This window comes from Falco cherrug, chromosome 2 (genome assembly GCF_023634085.1).
Source record: "Falco cherrug isolate bFalChe1 chromosome 2, bFalChe1.pri, whole genome shotgun sequence".
NCBI classification, from domain to species: domain Eukaryota; kingdom Metazoa; phylum Chordata; class Aves; order Falconiformes; family Falconidae; genus Falco; species Falco cherrug.
Genome location: NC_073698.1, coordinates 19,036,127 through 19,044,777, shown reverse-complemented (window position 1 = coordinate 19,044,777; position 8,651 = coordinate 19,036,127). Strand labels below are relative to the sequence as shown.

The 8,651-nt window shown below is 42.8% G+C and overlaps 1 long non-coding RNA gene across 2 annotated transcripts; it reads right to left on the bottom strand.

Moving 5' to 3' along the window:
• Positions 1-1,417: 1,417 nt before the first annotated feature.
• On the bottom strand, positions 1,418-7,568 carry LOC106630972 (uncharacterized). 2 transcript variants are annotated; one of them, XR_008730726.1, is made up of 3 exons: positions 7,354-7,568; positions 1,812-2,962; positions 1,418-1,454 (listed from the first exon to the last, which is right to left on the bottom strand). It is a non-coding gene; the product is annotated as an uncharacterized LOC106630972 (long non-coding RNA). The 2 variants fall into 2 exon arrangements; XR_008730725.1 differs by lacking the exon at positions 1,418-1,454 and having other exon boundaries at positions 1,461-1,897; positions 2,778-2,962.
• Positions 7,569-8,651: the final 1,083 nt, after the last annotated feature.

Genomic DNA, 8,651 nt, shown 5'->3' with positions numbered 1-8,651 from the left:
TGTCACTGAAAACAGCTCATAAGAAAGAGAGTTGAAAAGCTGCCAGCATTGACTTCCCCTCCCGTATTTGCTACTTTACACAGCTGCAAGGGTAAGTGAAAAAGAATGCTGAGCTTGAAGCAAAACCAGAGCATTATAATGTTCTCTTCAAACATATGTCTGTGTTACTCTATTGAAGCTCTTGCTTGGATTACCTTTTAGGGTTAACATTTTTCTAAAACTTGTATTTAGATCTTATTCTTCTCCCCCCCCGCCCTTTTTTTTTTTTTTTTAAGAAGCCAACCAACCAGCTCATCAAAAGAAGACGCTGGAAAAGCAAAATTCCCCTGTAGAATTTTCAGGGTTTGAAGCCCTAAATCCTGCTGAGAACCACAGAAATCAGCATTAAAATACATAATTTTAAACAAGCCACTTGCACCAAGGGATTCTGCAAGCATAGCAGCAGATATTACAGGATATATTTTGGCTGTTTCCTTATCAAAAAGGAAAGATAAAACCTGGTTCTGTAACATTAACTACACTGTCTCATAGAGCATTGTCTCTGTTAATTTTAAATGGGTATTTGCTTTACCACATGAATGTTATTTCATCGATGTACCAAATATTAAGAATAGTAAAATACTTCAAGTTATTGTGTTAAAATCCATCTCACTGTTCCAAGTAGCACATATGGTAGCCTATGAGAACATCAGCTGAATGACATGTAATCTTTATGTTATATTTATTTACCCAAATCGTTCTTGCCTGAGTAATCCTGTTGTGTGTGTGTTTACGTGACAGGGGTCAGGTAAGAAGAGCTCTTCTGGTGGGGTTTTCAAGTAGTAAAGTTTAGTCCTGGTGAAGGGCTAAAGTAAGTACTTACAAGAAGTCTGAACCCCTGGAGCTGAAACAGATTAAGTAGTTTGTCATTTTATCTTCTGATTTTGTTAGGAGCTGCCACTTTATTTTAGCATCAAAAGCAATACTGTGGTGAATGATTTCTGTGGCAATGTGTCATGGTTTAACCCTGGCCAGCAATTAAGCACCACACAGCTGCTCACTCTCTCCCTCTGTGTGGGGATGGGGGAAAGAATCAGAAGGGTAAAACTGAGAAAGCTCATGGGTTGAGATAAAAGAATTTTAATAGGTAAAGCAAAAAACACATGCACAAGCAAAGCAAAACAAAGAATTCACTCGTTACTTCCCATTGGCAGGCTGGTGCTCAGCCATCACCAGGAAAGCAGGGCTCTATCACATGTAACACCGTAAGTCCAAACATCCCCCCTTCCTCCTTCTTCCCTTGGCTTTTATTGCCAAGCATGATGCCATGTGGTACTGATATCCCTTTGGTCAGTTGGGGTCACTGTCCTGGCTGTGTCACCTCCCAGCTTCTGGTGCCCCCGCCCCCCTCTCCCCCCACCCCCCGCTGGTGGGATGGGGTGAGAGGCAGGAAAGGCCTTGGCTCAGTGTAAATGCTGCTCAGCAGTAACGAAAACATTTCTGCGTTATCAACACTGTTCTCAGCACAAATCCAAAACATAGACCCATAAAAGTTACCATGAAGAAAAGTAACTCTACCCCAGCCAAAAGAAGCACATTCTCTACCCCTTATTCCATACCATATACATCATCCTTAGGTCCCATGTTATCCAATAAATCCTCATTAACCAGAGCCACCCTCCCCATTCTTTGATATAATACACAGATCAGTCCCCTAGTCCATGGGACAGCCCTGTAAAGTGTCCACTGAGTTCATGTAGTCCATGACTTTGGGCTCTATCTGTTACGGTGGCCACTTAGCACAGGAGAGGTGATGTGCTGCATGGACTTACTGAGCACCAAAGACAGCTCAGGTCAGGTCACTGCTGCACTTGCACTGCTTCTTGTAAGACTTGTCCTCTATTGGTTCAGGTGGTTCCTACAAGTCAAATATTGTAGCTCAAATAATGGGTTACAGCAATTTAAAGGTATTTCCATTACAAGCTCCCTTTGAACCAGACCATCACATTTAACTTTGCAATGAACTTCTCCCCTTCTCCCTGCTCCAGCTTGGGCTTATCCACAGACTGCAACCCCTTAGAGTTGTATGTGCTCCAAGTGGAGCCTTATCTGTGAGCCACAGTCTCTCCAGGGGTATACCTGCTGCAGCATAGACTCACGCACAGCCACAGATGCTTTGAGGTGTATTTGCTCCCGTGCGGACTGATCCTTGGGCCACAATCCCTTCAGAGGTATACCTGCTGCGGCACAGACGTAACTGGCTACAAACACACTGATGTGGACTGTCGCAGCACTCTCAAAACTAGCCAGCTGCAACAAGGCTTTTACCACCCCATACCAGGTTAACTTCAATTAGTAGTTCTCAGACCTTGCCCCGGCACAACCACTAATCCCCCACAGGGTTTCAGAAGTTCATCTACTGTCCGTGCTGTTTCTTAATCCTCTTCAGGTCAGTCCACCCTGCTTCTTGCCTCTGCTGCATCTGTATTCTTTCTTCTCCAGACTCCTCTTCCAGCCAGCCTCTCCTCATCCAGGCACCCTTCTTCCCCCAGGGGTTATCCCTGTCTCTCCTGCATGCAGGATACTCTATCTCCTCCCTCTGCTTCTTCCAGGTCTCTCTTCACCTCTTCCATACCCCTTAGAGCTATGTAACCCCTTAACAGAACCAGCCACAGCTGCACATTATCCACATCGGCCAACCCGCCGCCCCTGAAGCCAGCCCACAGCTGTATATTACCAATGTTAATTAACCCAGCTTCATTCCTCTATAATTCCTCTACAATTCATCTACAGTGGACCTGCTTTGGTGTGGACTTATCCATGGCCACAGATGCTTCGGGGTGTCCTGCTTCCATGTGGACTCATCCACAGGTCACAGTCCCTTTGCCTTGAGTTCACACTGGAGTTCCAGCCTGTCCAGTATGGCAGCACAGAAACAGCTGCGATGTCCTGGTCACCTGCCAGCCCAGCTGCATTGCCACTGCTGTCATCAAAATGTTCCCAGACACAGCAGAGTAAGATGATGTGCAGTACGCCAGTACTGCAAGCAGTGAAAGCAAAAAGCAGCTTCTAACAAGTGTTAAACTGAAATATACAAAGAGCAAGCAAGCCCCATAGCAAGCACAGGAGCCTGCCAATAGCTAAACAGCAATAACAGCTATAAATTTGATCTGGCACATTCCAATCAAATCTGTCATTATCTTGAACCCTTCGAACCCCCCACTGAGCACCAAAAAGGACTGTCGTGTTTTAACCCCAGCTGGCAACTAAGCACCATGCAGCCACTTGCACACTCCCCGCACCCCCCCTCCCCAAGCCCCCCGCCCCATGTCGGGATGGAGGAGAGAATCAGAAGGGTAAAGGGGAGAAAACTAGTGGGGTGAGATAAAGACGGTTTAATAGGTAAAGCAAAACTTAACACCGTCCCAGCCAAAATGAGCATGCAATAGATACAGATGAACTGTCTGAAATAGCACAGTTTCTTGAAGTGGGGGTTTTGGTAGGTGCCAGCCCTTCAAAGATTTTCAGCTCTGCAGAGCTACAAGTAGAAGAAACTAGCTGCTTGAGAGGCCCATATTCAATGTAAGCGAATGAATTGCAGATGGGATGATATATGCAGCAGCTAGTTCTTTACCAAGAAAAGATTAAAGTGATTTTGCTTGTTAGAAAAATATCCCTCCTGAAGACATGACATTTCTGTGAAGTTACAATGCTTGGACTTATTTAGGAGGTTGGTTTTGGGTAGCAACCAAGTGCAAGCTTTAAACTGTAAAGTGATATTACTATAACGTCAAAAAGTGCTGAAGCTGGTACGATATATGTGGGAGACAGTTAACCTGTAAAATTCAGATACTGTGGTGCAGAAAGAAAAACTAGATCAGGAAAGGCTAAAAAAATGAATATGTAAAGGTGAAAATGTATCTGTAGAAAGTATATGTATGCTTTGATATGTTTCTAAATCTTCCCTTTAGCTTGCTACTGCAATTAGAATCTTAACTTTGCCATGCCATATTAGAACGCTAAAGAGTACTATCATGCCATGGCAGGTCATGAGCTAAAGTTGGTCTTGTGGCTATATTTTATCCCTTGATGGAGAGCAAATGCTTTGATTTAGTAATGAAAGGTATTAACTCATCTCTGTGTTCACCTTCTGTTGTGTAAACACAGGACCATCCAAAAGAAAATTTGAGAGAGTGTAACAGGACAGAAATAACACAAAATACCTTGCCTAAACTTCCTGTAAAGCTTAACTTCTGCTCTTTTGAATAGCCCAGCTCTTATCTCATGCACCACAGACATCTTAAATATTCCCTGTCCTCACCAGTCAGGAGTTGCATTCTCAGGCTCCTCTTATTCCCACCTGTCTTGAGGAGTCACTAGAGCCAAGTGCTCTGCTTCCTTCCCTTTTCCTTCACTGCTGGCGATTTCAGTCAGTTTCATACCTAAATAGCACTGAGGATCTGGCCCCAAATCCCCAGATGCCTTGTGAAAATGAGTTTTGAAGCTGTTGTTCAAGACACTGAAACATGCAGCAGGATAACCTTTCATTTTCCTCATAAAAAAATCAATTTCTTCTTGATTTGATGTGAGTGTAGACTGCAAATTCATCGTGCTTTAAATTGTGAGTTTGGAGTTCTGGAAAATCTGATACTCCTTTTTTGATCCCTGAGTTGGCTGATTTTGTTTCATCCCCCCCCCCCCCGTTTTTTGGTCTTTTTTACTTTATCTGTTCTTACTTCAGAGAGGCTTAGTCCTGTTGCATTTTCTGGGGAATGAATGTTCTGGAGCAGTAATGCTGCCTAATGTCTGTACCGAAGCTTAAGGAAACCCAAACATTTGCATCTGAGATGTATGAGGCTCCTGATCTAGGGACTATTTTTATCACAGTGCTGCTTCCATAATCATTATCCTAAACTATTAAGAGAGAGAAATAATCATTAGAAATGACTCTCAGGCACCTGGGAGAAAAAAAAACCAAACCCCAAAACACTTTGTAAGGCACAAAATTTGTTTTAAATAAAAGGAAATCCTGCCATGGCAATACTGTGATTAAAATGACATGAAAAGGCTTTAATAAACATCAGAGACATCATATGTATCTCTTACTTTAATGACCACTGATTAATTATCATATGGAGCTTATGCTGAATGTTATTTGGGCAAATTAGAAATTCTGCCTCAGGCCATCAGACACTGTACTCCTGGCTGCATGAAACAGATATGTGCTAAACAATTACAGGATCTGATTCAAAATGGTGAAAGCTAGCCAAAACAGCTGCAGTTGCTTGCTTTGTAAATCACCCCAGGGCCTTCATCCGCAGGAAGAAATTACAGGTTTGCAATTGTCCCACAGCACAGCTGTATCATAGGTTGTGTGAGAGTTAGGTGGTAGGCACAGAGAACACATTTTTATTCTAGTCTCTTGCCTCCTGTGGATAAGGTTAGAAGATGGAGCTAAACATCCCTGCATCTGGTTTGTGGCACCTCATTTTTCAGAGACTAAAAGCACACACAGGTAATACAGTAGCACATACACTCATGTGCGGTCAAAATCTATTTAATTGATTGCTGCTTTTGAAAAAGTCTTGGACAGAGAGCTCAGGGACAACTTTAATGAGCAGGTGGTGTTTGTCCTGAGCCCCCTGAACAAGCAAGATATGAGCAGAACCATCCAGACAATAAATATTGTGTGCAGCTATGTCATGACGGCAACTCCACCATACTTGGGTGCCTGGCCAACACTCCACCATGTGTGTATCTTACAAATCATGAGACAGTGCACATCTGCACTTAGCCTAAACTTAAAAAATTACATACACTAGATAGGTAAACTGTTTTTGGTTTTCACTGAGTATAAAGGTGGGCAAGTTCTGGGACTGGGCCAGAAGCCTCACCTACAGGTGGATGCACTGAGAGACTCCTGGTGCCACCTGCAATGGGGCTTGCATGAAGTGGTAATTGGTGATGTATCCTTTGCTTAGTCTCTGTAATGCTTTGCAGTAATGATTTCATGCTTTGCTCCTATTGCTCTTTCATCATATTGTGCATAATAACTAGTACTGAATCCTTTTATCATATTGTATGCTATTTTCCTTTATTATATTGCTATATAAACAACTGCATTTGTTCTTATAGCTGATTTGGAATTCATTTTTTCTTGGTATCCAGTCAATCAGCAAAACATTTGCGTGCACTAAGACACCTCTCAAGCAGGACAAGAGCTCAAACAGAGACTTAGGCACTGGTTCTGAAAGATCTTGTGCAGGCTGTGCTATGCAGTTTTCATAGCTTTTTCTGAAGCTTACTTAATTGTCAGTATTTTCCCTCCTCATTCTTCACTGACATCATGCTTTGCAACACTTCCTAATGTTGTGCAAAATATTCAGAATGAAATCAGCAAAATTCATATGCCAAATTTAGGTGCAACTTATTTGCATGTACAGAGACCCAGGAGCTATGCTTGGCCTATAGCCACGTAGATTTTTCCTCATTCCCATAAAACTTACAGGAGCTTCAAGTTCTAAGTCTGCAACCCATTTTTTAGCCCTGTGAATATCAGTACAAGCTCTTCTGTTTTCTCTAGCATGCACTTATAATGAGCAATAACCTTTAATCTTATTTTCAGTGGGCAGAGTTCAAACTGTGGTTCTGTTCTCCCAAGTATTTTAGCAAAGGTTGTTGTCTCAGTGTGGCATGCTCCCCTGGTTGCAGCTCATCAGTGATCTTTCCTTCATAGGAAAGAGAAATAAGCTCTTAACTCCTTCATGTAATTAAAGTCTCTGATAAATCATTTTGGCGTATTAAGAATAGATCAGGAGAGCAGTGAAACTTTTCCCCCTTAATTATAGTCTGAGTTATTCCGTCTCTGCACCTATCATTGACCAATGTGCCTTTTCTTTCCCTTAGGGCATTTTCAGTGTAGTCTCTGTGAGATGATCTTTTTCTCATGGCAAAAAGCAATATCTTTGCAAAGAGCAGGTCACTTTGAGGGTGCATGGGCTATGTTTGTGTTATTATACTTTCCTTTTGTCATTCAGATTTACAGCACAGTTAATATTTCTCCATGGTTAATCTTATGTGACTGCCCAAATCTGTGCTCCTGACACTGCTTTTCTCTGAAGAAGAGAGCAATTGGTTATTGCTGGTGCTGCCCAGCTCAGGTCCTTCTGGGCAGTGTTAATCAGAGCTATGTAGCTGGTCCATAGGTAGTTCAGGAGCTGCTCACCTTGTTTGTAGTCAGGTTCACATACAAATAACAGATTTGACTGGTGCCTGATGTTGCACTTTATGTTGATGGAGATTCCCCTACCTAGCAAACTACTCACTCACAGATAGCATCGCTTCTGCCACAACTGGATAGGTGACATGACTTACCCTGCCATGGTAACCTCCCAGCCCAGAGTGATCTTCTCCTGAGAGGCATACAATGCTCCTGATCCTGACCCATCCAGGGTCTACTAGGTCTCTAGTGCCACTGGGTAGATAATAGTGCATCCCCTTTAGTAATTTTCATCCAGTGGTTTCAGGCTGGGCAAGTGGAATGTTCTGTTAGCCCAAAGGCTCAGTGCATTTTTCTGCAGGCAGGCATTAGCCTGCACAGACACAGATAGTGCTATCTTCCTCCTGCAGGTTGCCAGCAATGAGCAAGAGCTTGCTGACAAAGGATGACAAGCAACTTACAGTTACTAAGGACCAAGGCTTTCCTCATATGAGCACTTCAGAAGTTTCATACAGGCACCTTATCCAAATGTTATCAGCACTTCAGAAAGCATTGCTGAAAACCCCTGTCTGCACCTCAGTCTGATGTACGGTCACAGGACAGTAGAGCAAGATCTTCTTTGCCACAAGCAACCACTACAATCCAGCCCACACCTTTTTTGTGCCTGTGATACCTGATCACCTCAATTAATTTAATTTGTCTCTGTGAAGGTTATTTATCACTTAATGCAAGTTATCCTCAGGTGCATTGCAGGGGTACTCCTGTATTTTGCTGTTAAATACTTGTTTATTTATATAATGTTGCTAATAAAGGGAGGGACATCTCATTTAGGTACCAGACTAAAAAGCCAGGTGTTTTGCCCTATTTACCTTCACTAACTCCTGTCTTCACAACTATAGAGTCATGAAAGGTTTTGGTTGTTACTACCATAAGCTTTTTACTAAGACCTAGATGTTTAACAAGGTAATGAAAAAAATAGTCCTGAGTATTCCTGGTGTGCTGGTTTTAGCTGGGATAAGGTTAAATTTCTTCATGGTAGCTTGTATGGGTCTATGTTTTAAATTTGTGATGAAAATAGTGTTGTAATACAGGGATGTGCTTATACAGAGTCAAGGCCCTTTCGGTTTCATCTGCTGCCCCACCAGTGAGTAGTCTGGGGGTGCACAAGAACATGGGTGGGGATGCAGCTGGGACAACTGAACAAATTGATATTCCATATCATATGGCATCATGCTCGGCAATAAAAGCTGAGGGAAGAAGGAGGAGTGGGGGATGTTTGGAGTTACAGTGTTACATGTGATGGAGCCTGGCTTTCTTGGTGATGGCTGAGCACCTGCCTGCCAATGGGAAGCGGTGAATGAATTACTTGTTTTGCTTTGCTTGCACATGTGGCTTTTGCTTTACTTATTAAACTGTCTTTATCTCAGCCCATGGTTTTTCTCATCTTTACCCT